This window comes from Pangasianodon hypophthalmus, chromosome 16, assembly GCF_027358585.1.
Source record: "Pangasianodon hypophthalmus isolate fPanHyp1 chromosome 16, fPanHyp1.pri, whole genome shotgun sequence".
NCBI lineage: Eukaryota > Metazoa > Chordata > Actinopteri > Siluriformes > Pangasiidae > Pangasianodon > Pangasianodon hypophthalmus.
In genome coordinates this window covers 10,325,398-10,349,158 of record NC_069725.1, presented here as the reverse complement: position 1 = coordinate 10,349,158, position 23,761 = coordinate 10,325,398, and the positions used below count along the sequence as shown (strand labels likewise).

Sequence of the window (23,761 nt, the reverse complement as noted above, 5' to 3'; positions counted from 1 at the left end):
CAGTGCTGTACACTAAAGCTTAGACAAATAGTTTATCTTGTTGGTTTAAGCTTTTAGTTATCACTTGTGCTATGTTATAACAGTGCAGGCCTAACTCTGTATCTGTTTGTTAGTAAGGTTACTACATACTGAGTGACTAGCTGTCAAGTGCTGAATTCTCTGCTCTAATGTACAAAACCAATTTTAAAATACATACATACTCACAGCCATGGATTTCTCACCCACTCACATTGAAATAACCAATAGCGCTTCCTCTACATCAGTTATAAAGCCGTCTGGAACCCCTGATTCCTGCTCACATCAGACAGGATAGATCAACAGATAGTGCTGTCTGACTGTATAGACTTTACTTATTGCCCCTGGCTTTCGGGTGCAGTAATTTCCATCTTTTCCACCTACTTCTTCTGGCATATTTGACCTCACTGAAAGAACTTTTCATTTACTGTAGTTCATTTTGTTGTGTTTTTGTTTTGTGCCAATGGCCACTTGGGAGGGATCAGTTTTTCACATTGAAGCAATGGATTTACTCTGACTAGCTGATGATATATATGCCTCCCCACTAAATCCCCATGTATACATAATGACAGGTAGGTTCATTAGTGATAATACATGGGCTGGACAGTCAGTCGTGAGGTGATTTAGTAGTGGTGTCAAGAAGGTCTGTCTGCAGTAGGTGTGACTTGCATATAAGGGAGACTTCAAGGAGGCAGAAGGATTCTCCTGGTATTTATATAGACTCTTTATTTTACATAGTATTTTCAGTTTTTAGCAGTCAGCTAGCTATCATGGGCTAACCTGGCATGCTTTCTAAGACAAGCTTCATTGTTAATGTTAACCAGCTCTTTAACACAAGCCAACCTGACTTGATTTGTTAGTGATATTCAGAAGTGTTTATAATATTTACTGGCAACATTTGTAAGCCAGCTATCACGTACTAACTGCTACCATATTAGTCAGCTAGCTCAGAGGAGGTAACCTGACAGGACTTCTGAGAGCTTTTTAAAGCCTTATTTATAAATATTTATAATCTTCAGTGTTTTAATTAACAAGCTAACTTAACATATTTTAGAAAGCCCCTTAAGTGCCATTACCAAACTATGCCTACTCAGAAGCATTTAGGAGGTGTCTTTGAGTCCATATATGTTATGAACACAAGCTGGACTGCAAGGATGTTGATTGGCAGACAGTCTTCTATGGTTGCCATATTTCAATAATTCCACTTGAGCAGAAAAAGCTGTCTGAAGAGCTTGGAAAAAAAGCATGGGTCAATACACAGAATGACAATAATAATAACATGGATCATGTATGGTAAAGTATGTATGTATGTAAAGTATGGAAGAATATTGAGCAAGACTTTGCAATGCGTATGAGTTTGCACTGTGTTTACATAGGAAGTAGTAACAGAGAAACAGGTGAAACTAATTGACTCTTGGGATCATGACCTCTGGTGGACCGGTTATTGCATGATGTTTTAATATATATATATATATATATATATATATAGATAGATAGATAGATAGATAGATATAGATATTTCAGGTATGCTGTACACATTATTAGGAACACCTGTACACCTGCTCATCCATGCAGTTATCTAATCAGCCAGTCATATGGCAGCAGTGCAATGCAAATGCAAAAAATCATGCAGATACAGGTCAAGAGCTTCAGTTAATGTTCACATCAAACATCAGAATGAAGAAAAAGTGTGATCTCTTTGACTTTAATCATGACATGGGTGGTGCTGGCAGATGAGCTGGTTTGAGTATTTCAGAAACTACTAATTTCATGGGAGATTCAAACACAACAGTCTCTAGAGTTTACAAAGAATGGTGCGAAAAACAAAAAACATCCTGTGTGTGGAGGGTCTGCAGGCTGAAACCCTTGGTGATAAGAGAGATCAGAGGAGAATGACCAGACAGGTCTGAGCTAACAGGAAGTCTATAATAACTCAAATAAGCACTCTTTACATTCATGGTGAGCAGAAAAGTATCTTAGAATGCTCAACATCAATCATTGAGGTGGATGGGCTACAACAGAAGAAGACCACATCAGGTTCCACTTCTGTCAGCCACGAACAAGAATCTGAGGCTATCATGAGACTCACAGTAATTGGACAGTTGAAGACTAGAAAAAAGCCAGGTGATTTTTTTTTCTAATCATCGGCTGTTATTTGTAGCTATTTATGATTCCTTCTATGTTGATAAAACCCACAGTTCTAGATGAAGCAAAGCAGCCCTGAAGCATGATGCTGCCATCACCGTAACTCACCGTGGGTATGGTGTTCTTTTGTTGATGTACTTTTTTGTGCCAAACATACCTTTTGGAATTATAGAATTATTATAACTTTTGGTCTCTTCAGACCATAACACATTTTGCTACATGGTTTGGGGTGATTTAGTTGGGCTTGGATATTTTTTGTGAGAAACGGCTTCCATCTAGCCACCCTACCCCATAGCCCAGACCTGTGAAGAATACGAGAGATTGTTGTCACATGCAGAGAATATTGTCAGATATTCCTGCACCTCCTTTCATGTTGCCATTGGTCTCTTGGCAGCCTCCCTGGTAAGATTTTGTCTTGTCCTTTTGTAAATTTTGGAGTGACATCCTGTTCTTGGTAATGCTACTGTGGTGCTCCATTTTCTCCACTTGTTGATTATGGCCTTCACAGTGTTCCATGGTATATCTAATGTTTTGGAAAAAAAATTTATACCTCTCTCCTGATCGATTCCTTTCAAGAGTGAGACACTGTACAGGTTTTGTCAGCCCTTTGCAGACTACAGAAACTAGTCTTTATTTGGGATTAATCAGAATAATTTTATTGATGACAGCTGTTTGATAATTACTTTTGAACATGAGATTGAATGTGATTGGTTCATTCTGAACACAGCCACAAGGTTATTACTTTTTTATTTTTCCAATTTTTCCCTAAAATGTTTCTGATTTTTTTTCTTAAATGTTATATGTTGTAATTTCACATTGAGAGTGGGAAAAGTTCTGACATGATTTATCTTAGTTAAATTTTTTCATCAAAAGAAATTGCATTTTAACAAGGGTGTTTAGATTTTTTATATCCACTGTATATCCTGTTGCTCACCCACTGTTTTTTTGTTTTTCACACCATTCTGTGTAAACTCTAGAGACTATTGTGTGTGAAATTCTCAAGAGGTCAGCAGTTTCTGAAATACTCAAATCAGCCCATCTAGCATAACTATCCATGCCACAACTAAAGTCACAGAGATTACACAGAGAGTAACAGAAGCTCTTGATCTGTGTATGTTTGCCACGTGATTGGTTGATAGCGGCATGAATGTACAGGCCACGCAGGTGTTCCTAATAAAGTGGATGCTGAGTGGATACATACATATGATGAATATTAGAATTAAAGACTTAGGCTATTTAATTTACAGTTAATTAGTCTCAGCTCTCTCCCTATCTCACCCCCACATTATCAGATCTCTCCCTCCCAACCCCACACTAACAATCTCACTCTCTTTCTCACCCCACAGTCGCAGCTTTTTCTCCCTCTCTCACACCCAGACCCATCAGCTCTTTCTAACTAACTTGTCAGTTGGACTCCTGCAACTGACAGTACCACTTTAATTTCCACTTTATTTGCATTCTTGAACACAATTGTAATGAAACAAAATTAATCCTGATATTATAATTATAGGAGTTGATTTCTGCTTAAATGTGATGTAGCAAAGGAAAATATTGTTTAACAAATCAATTAAATAGATTGGTACATGTTACTGTTTTATGAGCAACCTTACTTTATTCCAGTGGACTGTCCTTTTTGTTGGTGATGGTTGAATATCATCATGTGCTCCCATATTGCTGCAGAGTGCACAGAAAGGAGCTCCTCTAACAGGCTGTACCTGGCACACAGAAGTTTATCAGTTTATTTACAACTGGAAGTTGTTGGCTAGTTGTTTATCCTGGTCAGGGTCACTGAGTGGAAGACAGGAATATGTCCTGGATGGGATTCCAGACCATCGTAGAGCACCATTCACACACATATTCACACACTTATTCACACCTAGGGAAAATTTAGACTAGCCAGTAGCCACTCTACTATGGACAATTTAGAGATGCCAATCAGCCCACAACACGTCTTTGAACTGGGGGAGGAAACCCCTGAAGCATGGGGAGAACATGCAAACTCCGCACACACAGGGCAGAGGCAGGATTCAAACCCCCAATGTGCGAGGCAAACATGCTAACCGCTAAGCCAACATGTCCAGGATCCAGGCTCCTCCATGCCCACAAATAGCCAAATATATGACTTCTTATATCTTGTACAAATCCCTGTTTCCTGCACATAATGCAAATAATTGCTTGTGATATTGATTAAATTTCTGTATAATAGCTTTAAAAAATTACAGAAAGATACTATTGCGTTGTTCTGAAGTGACAGCCAAGAAGAGTATGTTCATATGTAGGGACAGACTGATACAAAAACTGGGGTTACATAAAGTATCAATGAGTGTTTGCTTAACGGAATGAAAAAATAATCAGAAAAGCACAGCCATTTTAATTGTTGACAAATCAAGAACCTTGTGTGTTCCAAGAACCTTCCTGTGTTCAAGAGTTCTGCTCTGATATGTTGATTTAGTACAAGTTCCCTTTTCAAACTGATTGAGGCCCTCAATAGAGAAAAATGGTGCACCATGACTTTGTACTCACTGAGAAAATTCTGCGAAACATCTGATCCTCACAGAGCCCTATAGTGTAGATGTAGAGGACTACTGAGTTTCAGCACCACTGACTGTGTGGGTGTGCATTGGTTCTCAAAGTTGAATTCCCAGCTAATAACAGTTGTGCTGTATGAAATACACCAAGTGAATGTGTGATTTGTGTGACTTTGAGAAAGTTTGATTTATAACACTCAGCTCACATTTCTGCTGTCTCATGCTGTTATGGATTGTAGAAAGAAAAGGGAGCTGCAGAGCTGGGCTTTAACATACCACCACACACATTACACACAGTCCCAGTTTGCTTTCACATAAGAGAAAATTGTCCTGGTGTGTGTTTATACATTAAACACATTTAAATCTGTACATTTAAAAATGTACGGATTGAATAAATAGTTCAGTATATATCTAAGAACAGCAAAAAAAAAAAAAAAATCACAAAAAATTCACTATTTATATATATTTTATAATTGAACATGCTTTAAGCTCAGCCTCTCATTTTCATTCACCCGTAAGCAATAACCTTTCAAATGAACGTTGCATAGAGGCAAGAACAGATTTGAGTGAATGGAATGATGTATGAAGAAATCTGCATCTGATTCATGAATCTGTCATGCTAATGAGGGGTGATTTGCTTTCAAATGGTGAATCAGCTTTAACTGCATGGCTGCAAACTCCTGCTCACTAGTTCCTTATATATAATTCATACGCAAATGTCATGCCCCAATTTATCTTCATATTCATCTAATTTACATTAATCACTCCCCAATTTAGGCATGAATGAATATAACTATACTGTTGTACGTCTGCAAAAGTACTATACATTTTGAGTAACAACAGAGAAGTCTTGCTGTCATTAAGCTCGATCAGGATCACAAATACAGTAGGATAGATAGTAAGTCACTGCAAGATCTGCACCCTCAACCCCACCACTTGGAAATTGGAGTAATTGCTAATTAAATACTCTGTCAAATACTTGAGCTGTGGAAATGACCCAAATGCACATCCCTAGTGAATACAAGACACAACTTACCTTAAAGCCATCAAGCCTTTGATGTTTCTCATTTTTGCAAAAGAAGTTACTAGAGAGTAGGTTCAGTTACTGTAAGGGTGGTAGTGTCGGGTCAGTGTCACGTATAAGGTACTCTGAGCTTTGATTACTCTGCAGTAAATCATAAACAAAAAACAGTCCATCCAGAGAAATTGTCTATATCTAGACCATTTTCACGTCTTCATCCCAGGCTTTAGAGACCCTAAGTGAGTCTGCAAACTAGATCTAATCCATCTTCCAATACAAATGCTCTGAGGTGTGTTAACTAGATTCGAGCACTGTGGAATGATGGGGTCTTTACCGATAAGTCTAAACACTGCTTAAGCAATACATCACAGTTTGTGTTATACTGTGGAATTAAGTGAGTGGGAGGCTGGAATGGATAATGTTCAGTCTGAGATAGAAAGATAGAGAGAGAGAGAGAGAGAGAGATGAGCAAGACTTTCTCTGCAACGGAGTTTACATGATGCCTCATCAGGAGTCTGAGCAGGTTTCTGCGGTCTCAGCGCAGACTCTCTCTCTCTCTCTCTCTCTCTCTCTCTCTCTCTCTCTCTCTCTCTCTCTCTAGCTGTGTGTCTCTAGCTGTGCCACAATAATCTGTTTAGTCCTGTGTGTGTGTGTGTGTTTATGTATACATGTGTGTTTAAAGGGAATAGAGTGAGTGTGGCCCTCTAGAGTGGATGAATAAGACCAGAATGATTCACAGCAGGCAGGAATGCCAGTATTCATTAGGGATTCACTGTGTTTTTGTTTTCTGTTTTTCACCATCAGGTGATGATTACCGTCTTCTCTAATATGATGCTAGTATGAAGTAATATCACTACTGTTACCAGATTTAAAGTAAAATCACATTAGTTTGTACTAATTCATGGTCCAAGATAATCCTGCAACCGATTTTTTTGTCTATCTGTTTTCCACTAAGTGAAATGTGAAGAGTACAGCTTCTAAGACATAGGGGAACACATATGTATATAAGTGATGGTTAATCCAGACATGAGTAGGAGCAAAGTCAATCAATCAGAAGACTATCATGAAAATTAACTGGTTAGGAAAGAATAATAATATCAGAAATCCCAGACCTAAACTAGAGTGCACAAATCAATGTCTTGAATTTCTCTCTTGGGTCTTGGGCAAAGTAAAGTTCCTGTAAAATATGGCAGAAAGCAGCACAGCTATCATAGTGGACCTCAACCTTTCCTATACTTATGAAAGACTGAGGTCCACTATGATAGCTGTGCTGTCAAGATGAAAAGTCCAGAGAAAAATAACTTCATGACCACCCAGTGTTGCAGATGGCTGGTGTTCTGAAAAGGGAAAGCCATCATCTCACATTTGTCATTATTCAGTAGGCAGCTAAAGCCTCAGGTACACAGAGGTCCTAATGCACAGACCATAAACTGAGCCTGACTCAAGACTCGAGACTGACAGGCTGTGACCTCATTCACTGACATCATTGCTGCAGAGTATGGATGAATAATAACCATAAGTAGTCCACTCAACACTCTTTTGATATTTATCTCTGTCATAGAGTGAATGACCAAAAACTAAGCCCAGTAACACATAGAAAGAGATTACACCAACCCGCTGCAAAACAACAGAGCAAAGGTGTCTCCTCAGTTCTGTCACAAGCATCACAGCACTTCCCATCTGTCCCTCACTTCATGTTCCTGAGAGTTCAGACCTGCACCTGAGACAAATGTGTTGGCAAGCCTGTACTTCCTGTGAAAATAACCTGGCTTGATGTTCTGAATCCACTGAGATCACACTTTCTCAAGTTAGCACTCACTAAACCTGAAGTTTTATCAAAGACGTATTGTATCCTGGAGCATTTCTGAGCAAGCGAGTACATCTAAGAAGTATCAGTCTTAATTTTAATATCAATATTAATAAAGTATTTTTAATATCAAAAACAGGAAAAAAATAATGACCTAAAACCACCACATAAATGTACAAGTTTCCATATAACACATACAATGACACTGGTTCCAGTATAACTATTACTGTGCACTGATGTTTAGAAAGCTCCAACATATATAAATATAAAGGAGGTGGTAAAACTACAACCCGATTTATAAGATGGTTTTAACATGCGTTTCTAGAATGAGAAATAAAATGTAAATTGAGATGAGAATAGTAGTGCTGTAGTGGTGCAATGCTGCACTGCATAAATTCTCATACACTCACAAACACACATGCACACACATACAGTAGAGCCACTCAATATGGCAGAGGAGATTGAAAGCGATACTGCAGTTGAATGCTTACCTCTGTCCCGTGCTTTATCCCAGCCTGTCGACCCCAGCTTGGCGCACAGTGTGGAAACACAGATGGGCAGAGCAGAAATCACTCAGAGAGGTGCAGAGAGAGAGAGAGAGAGGAAGTGAGAGAAAGGAAGGGGGGGAATGTGTGAGCGAATAAGCTAGAGAGAGAGAGAGAGAGAGAGAGAGATCAGGATGTATCCGGTGGCTTGGCTTGCAGTGGTGTATTCCAAGTGAATCTTTCTGCTGCCCTGACTATGCAGATAACAAACTCTGTGTGTGTGTGTGTGTGTGTGTGTGTGTGTGTAGCAAGAGAGAAAGAGATTATAACAGAGAGTAGATTATAAACATAGTGTAGGTTGTAAAGATGTTACAGAAAAAGCATGATGGATGGTAGTAATGATGATGTACATATGTGAGTAGTGAGCAAGTTTAATGAGAGTAAGAACAGCCATATAGATGTGTATCGTCGATCAAGTATTAAAACCTGAGATAAAAACACTCAAACACCTATTTAAGGGTCCTGTGCTAACACAGGGTCTCAAAAGAACAACAAATATACTGCTGAAATTCTGAACATAGCCAAGATATCTTTAAACCACTCCAAAAGGCATGCTGAAACCTTCAACTGACTTGTCAAGCAGTTGGCAATGGTGGCAATCTTGTTAAATTTAGTTTGTTCTTTCAATTACATACCATTCTCTAACATGCAAACCTCTCACCAGAGTCCATCCCTCCAAAAACATACACGCATGTTCCCAATACGGTTGTACCATGATGTAACATCATGATCCGGAAAGTGCAAACTCCCGATCCACAGAAGACATTACACACCCCATTGCTGCACTTCCCTTTATCCTTTAAAAGTAAAAAAAAAAAAAAAAAAAAAAAAGCCAAATGTGTGATTTAACAATTTATCTATGAAAATATAGTTTCAAATTTTTCTAAATGGATTGTATGCAAATGGAAAGTAGTTTCTGTTAGGCCCCAGTCTAGGGTTGGGATAGTAACAGATCGTGTGTGTGTGTGTGTGTGTGTGTGTGTGCGTGGGTGGGTGGCTGTGTAAGAATATGTTTTTCATGTGTTTAAAAAAAACACTGGGCAACTTCCTTACATGTTTTGACAAACATATTGTCTGACATTATTTACACTGCCACCAGTAAATGAAATCAGGCAAGCCGAGGCCAACATCCTGCAAAATGAGCAGAAATTTATTTTTGTTATTACACACATGGACACGGGGAGAACATGCAAATAAACTCCACACAGACAGTAATCTGAGCTCAGGATTAAACCTAGGACCCTGGAGCTGTGAGGTGACAAATCTACTCCCTGCACCACCATGCCAACCATAGCAGAATCTACCATGCAAAATGCTTTCAGAAGCAAAGCAAGCTCAGCATCATTTTCCAAGCCATCTGAAACTCTCAGATCTCTCCAGCATTCTACATTGTCTGAGGCAGTCTTGATGGAACTGGAACTTTTGTTCAAATGCCAGCTTTCTCTGCCATTGCTTCCAGCAGATATATCACTAACTCCAACATATTCCCAAGATTAGATTATACTTTATCAAATGAGTGCTTTGCTTCTTGTTCATTTATAGTCTGCCTATGTAAGCCTAAATGAAATGACAGTCAAGGTCGACTAGCTCCTTGCAAAGAAGCATCCCGATTAGTTAATATGATATTAATATATAATAATATATGAATACAAATATCTTAATTGTCATCGTAAAAGTATAATGAGTTTTGGTAATAGCCACATGGACATTTTTTCAGAGCATCTATTTTAGTGATAGCTATCTGGATGTAAATACAGTTCAGCCAAGGTGTTCTTACAGCAGCTTTAAGGACTCTTAGTCTTCCACTGTGCTCTGTTCTTGAAAGAATGCCCTTTCTAAGGCTACTAAAAGCCAGAAGAGACTGAGGTAATATGCAGGGACAGTGTTTCTCCTCCCCTCTCTTCTCCTCTCCTCATGTGTCCCATATAGGCCTGATGCCAAGGTTCCAAGGTGCTCCCCCGATAAACTAGGGGTACAGAGGTGAAGGCTCACTCTCTCATGATAAGCTCTGGTTTCTGCCTGTGCTGTATAAGGTGACATTGCATCGGCAGCGATTCTTCCATCCAGCTAAACATTCCGCACTTTACTGGAGCTCACGGCCAGAGCCACAGAGATGTATCACTGTCCATGGAGGTGATACCTGGTGGAGGGCTCACAGAGTCACATTTGAAGTTACGTGTCAGAAAGAGAACATTATTTGCAGTGAACCTTTACTTCAATTAGTCACGCTGCACTATGGAATTCATGTTGTTCAGGATAAAACAGTGAATGTATGATCAAAGAATTAGGAACAATGCAAAAAGGAAAATAGCTATTACTGTGTCTTAGCATCAGCTTTTAGTTTTTGGTTTATATGTTGCCAGTATACAATTCATACATTTTGGCCAAATAATTAAAATAAAATACATCTGGTGGAATTATACTGCACAACTGAAAAAGAGGGATGTTTAGTAATTTAGTTTTTGTGTTACTGTGATACTGTAACTGGTTCTCAAATTGAGTTTTTCATTTATATCACCCTTCCTCAGTCTGACGTGCAAACTGAAGTGTGAATAACACAGCTTTATAAAAATAAGCATAACAAGCACTAGGTTGCTCTCTACCAGATGTGGATTTTATTATGCATTAAAATCTGAAAATAGCTTTAAAAAACTTTTTATAAGCCGGAATAGTCACCCCAAAAGTAAAGTAATCTGGAAAGTAATAGAGGGAAAAACAAAGAGATCATTATTCCAAACTGACATCTGTAAACAGTTATGCTGTGCATTGTTTAGGCCTGCATATCAAGCTTAAGGATATACTGTATACTGTTCCATACTGTCACTGTTTATTTAAAGACACATTTATTCACTTGGGGAAAAAAAAAACACAGACAAAAAGCCTTTAGACCATTATAACAGATTTCTTTACATTTCTTTAGGAGAAGGTGGTATTAAAAGAAAAATGAAAATATGAAATTGTTTAAATGTTAATTACTGATACAAATTACTGATACATTTAAATGTTATTTACTGATACAAAAATACACATAGAATGGTCATCACCTCATTATAGCAAATTACTGGAAAATACCTAACTATTTTCACTATTTTCATCACTGGAAAATACCTAAGTTATGTAAAATAAGTTCCCAGTTTTAAGGAAATGTAAGCACTTATATTGCAACAGGAGCATTCTGGCAGATAACAGAGGTTGTTCAAGGGTAAAAGATGTGGAAGTGATGTGATGTGCTGAATAGACACCTAGTTCCATCAGCTTTTTTTTTCACCTTACGTTTTTCACAAGTGACTTTCACTCAAGGTCAAAGGCACTGAGAACAACAGCCTTGTCTGACGATATATGTCCCTTTGGTTCCTGACATTGAAGATTGAATTTCAGTGATAGGATCACTGCTTTAGGGACATTTGCTCCCTCCTTTGAAAAGGGAAATCAGACCCTCACTATAAATTGCACAAAACTCTAAAAATAGTCCTTTAAGAGGAGAAAGCTAAATATGGCAGTCATAGCAAATCAATTAATCAAGATCAAAAGAGGCAAGTCATTGTAATAAAGGGCAGGAAAGATTTATGCAGGTCTCATCAGAACCTGCAGGCTTGAAACACATTGGTTATTTTATTGCTGTGCTTGAGCATTATGGCCTCTTCATCGGAGATCATATACTGTGCATGTGAGATACTGTAACTCTCACCAACATTTAATCATCTCAGATTTATTCTGAAACACCATAAATTCAGCAAATCTGTTTATGTTAAAAGAATACTTCAGGCAAAAATGTTACTAAAATAACATAAACAATAACGAAAATAAATAAATAAATAATTAAAATCCACTTACCTCTTACACAGCCACTCAAAAAGTGGTGGCTCATCCATTGAGGCAGGTGCGGTAGAGCCCCATCATATATGTTAGCTATTTTAAAAAAATTTAAGTTTTTATAAAGTCCTCCTTCACATTTTACATTATGATTGAAATACTAATTACCTCATTTGAGTGACCAATGCTTTAAGGCATGCAGTTTTTATGATCACTACGTCCAGTGAAAAACTAAAGTTGAAAAATCTGGACACCTGACATGATGCCAATATTTAAATGGTATATTAGTTCAAATATAAGTTGCTGAATAATTTCCTTAATCTAAACTGTTGTGGAGGTAGTTCAATTCTAAACAATATTTAATATGAAATTTGACTGGTGAGTAAACATCACTAACAGTTATTTCACATCTACCATCACAGACCTAGAGAGAGGTCATTTAAGGAATCAGTTACTGCAGTACAGCACAGATTCTTCGGCACAGCACACTGTTACTCCTTTGGCCATGAAATGTGATGACAGCCTGGTAACTAATACAGCAAGGGCAGCAAGTCAGTGGGGATCAGTGGATAAAGTTCAGCTAGATCCCTGCACATAAACCAGTCTGACGGATGAATTACTGCATGTTTACAAACTGCCAAATCTCATCACGGTTTTCCAATCAAGCTACAGTGTGTTGCATAAGTATTTACCCCTTGAACCTTTCCACATATTACAGTGTTACAACCTGGAATTGAAATGGACTCATTTGGAATTACATGTCATGAATCTGTACAACATAGCCCATAATGTCTTTTATAAGATTGTTTATGCTTTCATCACTGATGACTGAATACTTTAAACAGAATTATTCATTAAAGTCTATTATTATTACAAACATAAAAACATTATTTGTGGCACAAAAAAAATATCCTGTCAGTTTTAAAATGTATAAAAGTTTATTTTTTCTTCATACACTATATGGCCAAAAGTATGGGCACCTGACCAATCACACCCATATGTGCTTGTCGAACATCCCATTATAGATGTAGCCCCCCCTTTGCTATTATAATAACCTCCACTCTTCTTGGAAGGCGTTCCAACAGATTTTGGAGCGTGGCTGGGGGGATTTGCTCATTCAGCTGCAAGAGCTTTTGTGAGGTCAGGCACTGATGTCGGGTGAGAAGGCATGGCATGCAGCCAGTGTTCCAGTTCATCCCAAAGATCTTCATCTTCCTTACTTCCAGCAAAGGGGAATTCTTAACGATACAGCATACAAAGACATTCTAGACAATTGTGTACTTCACACATTGTGGCAACAATTTGGGGAAGGCCCACATTTGGGTGTGATGGCCAGGTGTCCATCTTTTGGCCATAGTGTATATCAACACTGTTTTGAGTTTGTTTATCACCTACCTCCTCTCTCAGAGCCTGCAGCTGATTCGCTCATGCAAGATGCATGGCCAACAACTCCTTCTTTCTGACTCACTTGAAACATTTATTCTGTTACTCTTTACCATTGGCTTTAGGCTTTTATTTCCTGTTGTAGCATTGCTGTGTCCTGGCTTTCCAATCTACTCACAAATAAATAAAATGAGTTATTCAGACAAAAATACAGCTCGCCTCTTACTGAGGAACTGCTCTGCCGTGAGTCCACTATCACTTCAGCCTCCCTCAAAGGGTGTCACATGTCTTTTTATGAAATGTACGGCATGTGAGTTTCCTGAAACTTTCCCAAATCAGTCAGGTTTTTTCCATACATGTTCTCTCTTCAGGGTTGGAGGCTTGTGCTCTAGATTACTTTGTGGTCTTGTCCCGGTAGGCAGTAATATTAAAAATCTAGAATATTATTAACACAAATTGTGCATGGAAAAGGATAATGATCTGTGCACTTACAATGTATAAAATTAAGAAAGGTCTATATTAAAGTGTTCAGTAAGTGCACATGGTGTTTCTGTATTCCAACATCAGTGCTGTGCCTGATACCCTTAAAATAGCACCATACACACCAACATGTAAGTACAATCTCAATGTCAATGCCACACTGAGAATGGCTCATCGCCCAAGTAATATCTGAGTATAATGTAGTCTCTTTCCTTGGTTGACCAGGAAGAAGGAGGCTGACAAATTTTGCACAACAATATATGGGCTACATTTTCTAATTCTATACCTACAAAGTGTGCTTAATGTAAACCCCATTGCACACTATTTGTGAAAGGTAATGGTGCCCTCTACAGGACACCACATTTCCACTCTAAACACTTTAGATATTAGACAATTGCATAGTAACCGGTACTGTGAAATTATAATATCATATAAAATATACACTCACGTGTCACTTTAATAGGAACACTTGTACTTGTGCTCATTAATGCTGTTATCCAATCAGACTGTTTTTCATGGCTGAAAGGAGTAGAACCTGATGTGGTCTGCTGTTGGAAGCCCTCCTCCTCAAGGTTCAAAGTGTTGTGCATTCTGACCTTGCTCATCAACAAGACGTTTCCACCTGCAGAACTGCCGCTCAGTGGGTGTTTTTTGTTTTTCACATCATTCTCTGTAAACTTTCGAGCTTGTTTTACATGACAATCCCAGGAGATCAGCAATTTCTAAAATATTCAAACCAGCCCATCTGCCACTGTCAAAATCACTGAGATCACATTTTTCCCCTTTCTGATATTTGATGTGAACATTAACTGAAGCTCTTCACCTGTATCTGCATGACTTTATGTATAGGTACAAGCGTTCCTTGCACTTTTAATATTGTATTAGTGTTGCTCAAGGTTTAAACACACCACTGGCTGTATGTTCTGTACTAGTTAGTAAAATTCTATAATTTCATCATATAGAAACAAATTACTTACCCTTTCATGAAAATTTTGTATTCAGTGTAATATAACTAATATAACAGTGTATAACATCATCAGTACAATAGTAATTTTATAAAAATCATATCTAATAACTTTAAGTCACTCAATACAGAATAACTGTACTGAAAGCATGTGACCTTATACATTTACTTAAATGATACTTAATTCCCACCATAAATTCCTTAACCAATGACATACAGTTTCATAAATAAAATTATTAAACAGCTGAGGAATTTTTTCCTCCTAAATGGGCTAGGCTGAGGTATGGACTGCCACAATGCCCACTCTCAACTACAGGATAAATGTGACTTTCCAGAAGTTAACTAAACACTGCCCACATGTAGATACATGCCATGCTATATCCATGCCACAAGTGCCTCAAACCTGTGTGCCATATACCTCAATGCCAGAGATGATCCAAAAGAGAAATTCCTTCCAATTTTTTAGGTATGGTAAAACTAATATGGTTCAGATTTGGCTCAAGTCTTTGCACCCATGCCATAACTTTGCCAAGTGTACCAAATAAGAGTATCATGTGGTGCAAATATGCATGCTTTCTTGGCATTGATATTTAGGAATATATATTATTAGTTAAAATGATTTTATACTTGTACTAAATTTTAAGTTTTTTTTAAATGCTTATTTTTTTTGGTCAGTAAGAGAAGGAACTTTTGAACTGTGTTGATGTTTTTCTGTTTTGAACCTGAAATTGCATGCAACTCTATGCCTTGAAGGGTTGCGGTGGATCCATATGCCTAGAGTTGCTTCTCCTTTTTAAAGTGGACTCTATATTACTAATTTTCAACATCTTATACTGCTGTAAAGTCTAAAGCATGAAATTGTCATTTTTTAAAGCCACCAGTCGATGGCAGTAGATGTTCACTTCTATAAGAGCTGTGGTAGAATTTCATTTTGTGTCTATTTTACTGACATTAACCTGGAATGTCAGTATAACTGAAAGTATTGCTACATAGTATAGAGTATATTGCTACAGACTATAGAGTATGTGCAGATTTTGTTAGATTCAGTGTTTCTCAGACATCTACCTTCAAGACACAGGATAATAGTTCATAAATACTGTATTTGTAAATAAACTGAATGAAGTGTCATCCATGTCTCTGAGTCAGAGCAGCTATGCATCACTCAACACAGAACCCTAAAAAATTGAGGACTATAACTCAGGATGTAAATCCCACAGTAAATGGCTGAAGATTTAATAAGCAGCCACTTGTTCCATTTTAAAGCAGCACTTTTTCATTGTGCTGTGTTGATTCATTTCATGACTATGCTGCTTAATAGAACCCAATGAAACAACGGATTAAGCTTAGATTTGGGAGGCCGCAGCCAGCCTATTTTCTGTATGACGGCGTGCAAATCCATGTGCCAAAGCAATTTTTTTTACAAAAAGATATGGCCTGGGCTGTCTCATCTGGGTGCTCAGAGATTCTCCAGCTCTTTTCCCTAACAGGCATCTGTTTATTGTATTTATTTTTCACACAAGCAGCTTATATTATGCATATGATCATAGTGAGGAAAGGCTTACTAAACTTGCTTGTAAACCAGGTAACCTCATAAGAATGGGGATTAGATTATGAATACACTGACAATGCAAATTCCTCCACTATGCCATATATGCTGTGCTGCAAATTTAAATCGGGCATAGCAAGCGCATCCTCATAAATATAAAACTTTCTACTCCAGTGTTCTTTGTTACTGTAAAGCAGGGGAAGCCACTCCAAGCCAGATGAGACAACAAGCATTGTAAACTAATTAGCCTCTGCTTTTCTTTTCCCTCTTCCAGGGATCAATTCAGATTTGTGTCAAAGAATTTTAATTTGTCTACATAGGAAAAAGTGAATATGCACTTTTATACTTTCCAGCAATTCATAAAACTTTGCCCTTTCTGGAGTTCAATATAACAAAAGTTATATTTTAGTTTGTTGTTTTTATAAGGACAAATAGATAAATAGAGCTATACTCTATATGTACTAATCAGCAGTCATGATGCAGTCAGTATGTTTCACTGGAAAATACAATATTGGGTTATATTTCGGTGAAGGATTAGCAATAATATGTCTGACATCAGAAATGCTTAACGTTAGCATGCTCAGATAAAATGTTCAAGCCTGAATAATGGCCTCATTGCTTCATGGATGATCTGGACTTTGCTCCAGTTATGATTCTCGGAGCTCAGAGGTGATAATGTGCTCCAGATTATACTATTACTCTCACACCCCATAAAACCATGAACTGATGACAAATCGTCATCCATTCCATTCTGTAATTCTGGGCATGTTATCAGATTGTATTTGAATCCTGTGCTGGAATATAATATACACCAGATTGGATGAAGGATTTTCACTTAATGAATGATTTCCTCTAAAGTGGATCTTGGATTTCTGGATATTCCCTAGTATTTAAAAATGATATTTTACTTCTGGAATGCAGTATGCCACAAATAATAACTTAGCCTTTTTCTGCACAGCAATACAGAATCTGTACTGTTTGTTAAATAGATACACCTACTGTATATAGTATGTACATATATTGCAGCCTTACTTGTCCATTAGCTGTAGCGTTTTTGTTTTTAAATGAATCGAGTGGATAAGTCACAGTGATTTTCATCCAAGTATGATATGTGCATACTGTAACTTACATGTTTAATACAGGGTGACTTTTTCTATAGTATGTTATTTATTTTAATGCAACTTTCATTTTGAATTTCATGTTGCTACTAGCCAATATGGTAACACAATCACTGGATATTTTATTAGTATTATTATTATTATTATTATTATTATTATTATTATTATTATATTCAGGGGTCCACTGGTACTCGCAACTTCAGTGACCACAGTGAGCTTCTTCTTTACTTTCTCTACTTACAGGCGAGACAAATGTCTCTATGAGCTAATGGTGATAAAATGCTGCAAATGATTTTGGTTTTCTTGTATGCAGAAACAAGAGAAGGCCTTGAGGGAGGAAGCCAGGGGATGCTGAGTAAGCTCACAGTTGTTTAGTACAGTAGAAGCAGGGATTTTAACAGTTAAACATGGAACACTTTGCTTTTTTGTCTCAATGATATTATAAAGTTCATACTGTTCTGCTCAGTACATGTGGCACCTGAGTATTTAGGTTATTGCTAAATTAAAGCATATTGCAAACCAAAGAAAAAAAGAATGATTGATATACTGAAAACTGGAAGTGACTAGAGCCCCAGCAGGTGTAGTCTGCTCAAGTCTGACCTGCCAGAGATGGAAAATGCCCCAGATGCTGGTGAGCCCTGGATGTGCAGCTGTGGCGTGACGGATGGCCATCCCATCCACTCATTTCACACAGTAGCCGTCTAAAGCTGCAGTACCCTTTATCTATCTATTGGCCCAGGTTGTGTATTAGGTGATGTCATTTACTGAAGACATCGACATGCACTGACATATGGATGCCATCATTTCTCATTTCTTCCTCTGAACCTCTTCAGAAATCCTTCTGCACATAGGAAGATTTATGCATAAAAACATCATGGGTAATATTTTTATTGTTTCACTCTTTTTCCCTCCTTACTTTTATGCTGGGCCAAGATGCTTGCTTTTGGGACATCGGTCATGGTAATAGGCTACAGATCTGATATGTGATGTACATGGTAAGAAAGTATTTCAGTTAAATCTTGGCTTAGTTTACATGTTCCTTCACACCTCATTAGTCAACGTTATAAGGCCTTGCTTTGTAGAGGTAGTCAATGCAGGAAACCAAAGAATGCTCAGCTGTTGATGCAGAAGATGAGTGATAAACTATTCTAGCTTATGTTCGAAAATATTGTTTCTTATGGTGTCACCCAACCAGTGTACAAATCAAATCAACATTTTTGACTTGCGTTGGGTATTTTATACAGATTTGTATTATTTCCTTACTATATGTTTACTCTTGGCCCAGAATAAGCTAATATTCCTATTACAAGCTAGTAATTCCTATTTCCATATACTTTTTTAATTACTCTTTTTCTCTTAAACCACTTCACAATATTTAGGAATGAGAATGTTTAATGTCAAGACAGAAGGGATAATTTGTAATGTTACCCAATAATAATAAAAAAATAACAGCTAAATATTAATGCCTTGATGTGAGAATGTGAAAATTACCCTCCAGCACTAGTAACTCAAACAACGAACTGTTCATCAATCTATTATAAAGGCTTGATGAAACTAAGCCCATTACTCTGTGGAAAAATAAAGAAAAAGCACTGGATATAATTCCTTTAATATCTTTGGCAATATAGCATCAAAAAAGGTAAAATTTCCTTCACCACCATCAAGAAACAACAGCAGGCACACCTCTGCTACAATCAATTATTTATACACAATATCACACTAAGAAATGAATCAAGTGGAGATCACTCTTGGCCTTTCTTCCCATGAAGAGGAGCTCTTGTGCTCTGTCACTGGACATCCATGAATGAGAAACAAATGTGCACAGCAAGTGAGGAGTGGTTTTTCATTTAGGAGCACAGTTGAAGAGCAGGACAGATGTTTCTCCATCTATACCCCTCACATTCCCCCACTCTGTCTTACACACACAGCATTAAGCAAATGGGTACTGTCTCCACAGAGTACAGCAGTACAGTCTTTATTATTCACCAGGGCTAAATATTAAACAGTAAATGTAATTTATTTACTGTATTCATATGCTTGAGGTTTTGGAATAAATTTGGAAATCCACAGTTAAAACTATTTATCAGATCCATGTGGTACAAACTTAACAGATTATGTGCCAAAATAAGCCATAAACAGTGCATAAGTTTTGTGAAATACAACAATAGGAATCTGATGTTAACATCATGCTAAAATGGAACATTTTCAAGTTCAGTAAGACAGTATATGTGATTTGGGACTAGTATATCCCAAATGTAGGCAATAGTGTTACAGAAAAGTGCATTTCTGCTGTTATACCAAATTGTAATATGTTTTCTCCACATAACCACACATAAAACTGCAAACAAGCACTTTCACTGCCTCATAAAGCCATGGGATTTGGAAACCATTGGTGGTTTCTCCATGATTTATGGTGCAAAGTTACGTCATATAGAGTTGCATAATATAAAGTAGCTGGGGAATAATAACAGTACTACAGCACACACCCTTGAATACTGGTCATTTTAAGAATACAACTTGCAGTACTTAGCAGAGCTGGGAAGTTTTCAGAGCTGGGAGCATGAAACAAGATTGACGTTGATTCTGTTTGTTTAAAATTTTAACGGTGATGTGTCCTTTTTAAAAGAGCGAAAAATTGATGTTTAAGCCAATTGACCAAAACAGACCTACTCTCCTGGTCTGTCCATTCCAGCTTGTGAGAGCTCAGTAATGTTGATCCTGCACAGCATTACTGCCCTCTTAGAGGGTGCAGAGAAACAGATATGTCCTCAACATGGGCAGTGTGATGTAGTTTGGCAGCTAGTTCAGTCTTTTGTCTCCCTCACAGTTTTAAATCAATCATTCTCTATGCATTCTGTGGAGTACTGTCAAGTCAAGATTTCTCTTCACTTACTGCAGTTCAGTTGTGCTTGAGGAAAAGAGAGGAAATATCTAGAGGTCGAGGGTGTCCCCATCCGTGTTTGAGTAGAGGATAACAGAAAATTAAATGAACACCACATTTCACCATTTTAATAATTAAATTTAAAAAAATAATAATATGTTCTGTCACAGCTAGAGTTTTACTAAAACAACTGCTATTCAATATTATGTCAGCAGGGGGCAGCATGATTAATTGTTAGAGCAGTAAAAAGTCACATTAGGAGATGGGTCTTTCTTTGGTCAAGTGTCTTAAAGGCAAGAAATAAGAAAGGGATTTTTAACTACATATATTTATACAGAAATACTGTGTAAAACCAAGTGATCACAGACTTGCAATGTACAAACTGCTGTTTTGCCTGTTTTTAACTGATACAGAGGCATGAAAATTTCAAAACATTGGGTATTATACATGCATGCAGTAACAAAAATTCATGTTTTCATGGTCTTAGAGTGCCTGGGCGAGAAAAGTGATATTCCCAGAGAAGAGACTTTACAGAGAAACTATGTGTTGCTCTTATGCTTTTAAATAAAAGGCAGACTACAGGGGGTGTTTGGAGCAGAGAGTCACTGACAAGCTTCCTTGTCCATCTTTATTAGACAAATCCAACAGAGAAAATAGATCCTTCTGCTTATCAGCAAGGCACTGTGTGTGTGTTTGTGCTTGAGCCAGAGGTCGATCAGAGACATGCCACCAAATTATAGACACTGTAGCATTATTATAGTGATGGAGGAGGTGGAGGCAGAAGGGGGAGGTTAAGAGGATACCGCAGATTAGAAAGAGAACTGCTGCAATACACTGCCTGCTTTTGTATGCTCAGTTACCGAGGGAAAAATATGTCCTGGGGCGAGCGCTTTCAGTCAAAAACAGCTTGTCCCATTATAGATACAACAACTTGTTTTCAGATGCAGTGAATGCTGAAGCGTGAGGCCATGTGAGCAAGGTCAAGTAAAATCACAAAAAACATCATGGAGCACAAATAGAAAATGAGGGGTACATTGTGTACAAAAACAGAAATGCTGAAGGGAATTTTCAGTCACTGTCTATAAAAACTTTCTTAGCAGAGAGGCTTTTATTCAGTAGTTTTTATTCAGTAGTTCCTATACCCCATCCCAGTATATCCCAGTCATCGTCTTTAATATATTGTCTTCATTTCAGCCAAAGATTCACATTTTAGAAATATGACAAAACAAAATCTCCCAGAAGTGTTCAACTGAGTTGAGATATTGTGACCGTGATGGCCAGATTGACATGATTTTCATAATCATTCAGTAAGCTCTTGTGCCCTGTGGATGGGGACATTATCATCCTGGAAAAAAAAGCACTCCCTTCAGGATAGAAATGTTTCATCATAGGGTAAAGATTAGATTAGTCAGAAGAATGTTGTATTGATGTCAAGTGGTTGTTCTAAAAAGACAGGTAGACCCAGGCTATAGCAGCAAAATAAAAAAAAACCGTCTACAGTATAACAAAGCCATCAGCTTTTCCTTTAATTTCAGCCTCCCTAAGGTGGCACGGCAATTTGGTTTTATGTGGTTGACATTACCATGAATGATGATATAAGCCACATATTAATATCCTTGATTCGCTTTAAAATACAAGAGCTCATCTCTCACTGAAACCTCATATCACATCTCCCCTGAAATGGTGTGCTCTGCTCCTGCCCAGCACATGGTTACTTGTTCAAGGGTTCAAGACCCAGGCCTTTGATTGGACACCACCATAATACACAGAAAATGCACACTCCCTATTAACCAGCTGAAACACAATGCATTAATCACAGACTGGGCCCCAGTTGTAGACAGGTTGAACTATGCAAACTCACATTTGTGTGCCATAATCTGTTTCAAAGAATGGCCTCCCAACTATATTCCGAACATGAATACACTCGGAGGGAGCAACACTCACTCATGTCCCCTTACATCACTGCAATCCTCTCTCTCTCTCTCTCTCTATCTCTCTGTCCCTCTCTCTTTCTATCTCTCTCCCACTCTTACTCCCTGTATCCTTTGCTGGAGAAGCAGCTGCCCACTGATGACATCACACTGCTTTCCAGCTGCATTAGCACAGTGACAAGAACAGATGTTGACTTTTTGGAAGCCTTCTGACAAGCAGAATTTTCCTCCCCACCTCCAGTTGCAGGGGTCTGAAAAGCTGTTGACATCTGTTCTCAACATTTCCCGCATAATAAAGCCAACACTTCACTACAGCCACTGGGAACTACCCACCAGCAGTGACACATCGGCTGAAGCCAGATTTCTGGCAATGTGAACCTGGCAGTTAAATTTTGGATTTGTTCTCATGATGCACCCCAAAATGTATTTGGAGCGATAAGATTCAGCCTACCAAGCCAGTAGAGTAGAGTACAGTCAGTTACAAGAGCCAAACTGATATTGTCTATTCTGCCTATGTGAATATGTGAACCCTGTTTTCAGTATTAAACAGCAGCAGAAGAAAATTTACTCTCTCTTTTGTTTATCATGTTTCATTTTTTATGACCTGTCATTAGGAAGAAGGAAGAAATTGTATGTATATATGTATATTGTTAAAACTATATTAGCTTTATTAGAACAACATCTGTGTTGCTGTGTTGATGAATATAAAATAGTTCCTCAAGGTGTTTTTGGATACTTGAGGAGTCTTACTACATAGAACCTTTAATATGACCTTTAAGGTTTTCTCCATGAATGACTGGCATATAAGGCTTTAAAACAAGTGAAACAGTAAAAAGGTGATCTTTAATGCTGTCCAATATTTATATAGTAATGAAATTCTGAAATTCTGAATTTACCTTTTTAGTTTAAACTTCTTTCATCAACAATTATTTTCACTTTGGTTTACATTTTCTAACATTACCTACAATGCCATTCAACTAGCTGCTGATAGTGGTGCCAGTGGGATTCATGCTGCATTCGACTAATGCTTGTAACTCAAAATTTCCTACCTCTGACTACGAAAAAACAAAGAACACACCCCACTCAATTCCACTTGGAATGATGTCATTTCAACATTTTAAATATCACTTCACTCCTTTAAATAAGTTTATAATAGTATTTACTTCACCGTCAACATAGACACATTCATTGGTTATATTTATAAAACTGACCACACAGTATCCTGTTTTGAGAAAGTAAAAATATCAATAACTCATGATCACAAATGTCAGCTAACTTGTTCCTAATTAAACATGCTTTCCTGGTGTCCAAATTTAACACTGTGTTAGCTGCATTGCATTTTGTAATTTGAGTCCAACATTATGCTTTCTCTTTAATTTCCATGTCAGATTCTTATTAATATGAATTGAATTGAATGTTGCTGCAAAATGTTGAGTCAGAAAAAGAAGCTTGTGCACTTTTGTTTTAAGGAGCAAAACCTGACTGTCATCTTGCTCGAGATTGTTGACTTTTTTCACCTGTTAACTGCCATACTAACTGCACTAGCAATATGCCCTGTGATATCAGCATGGCACACAACCACTA

General features: G+C 37.7%; 1 protein-coding gene across 3 annotated transcripts in view; it reads right to left on the bottom strand.

Moving 5' to 3' along the window:
• The window catches only part of kcnab2b (potassium voltage-gated channel subfamily A regulatory beta subunit 2b), a 71,775-nt gene extending 63,583 nt beyond the window's left edge, over nt 1-8,192 (bottom strand). The window contains exons 1-2 of one of the 3 annotated variants that reach the window (XM_034312043.2): nt 8,008-8,192; nt 3,771-3,875 (exon numbers count right to left, since the gene is read on the bottom strand). The gene's annotated coding sequence lies outside the window, so the exon portion shown is untranslated. The remainder of the gene's footprint in view (nt 1-3,770; nt 3,876-8,007) is intronic. The other 2 variants (XM_034312042.2, XM_034312044.2) reach the window with 2 other exon arrangements.
• Nucleotides 8,193-23,761: the final 15,569 nt, after the last annotated feature.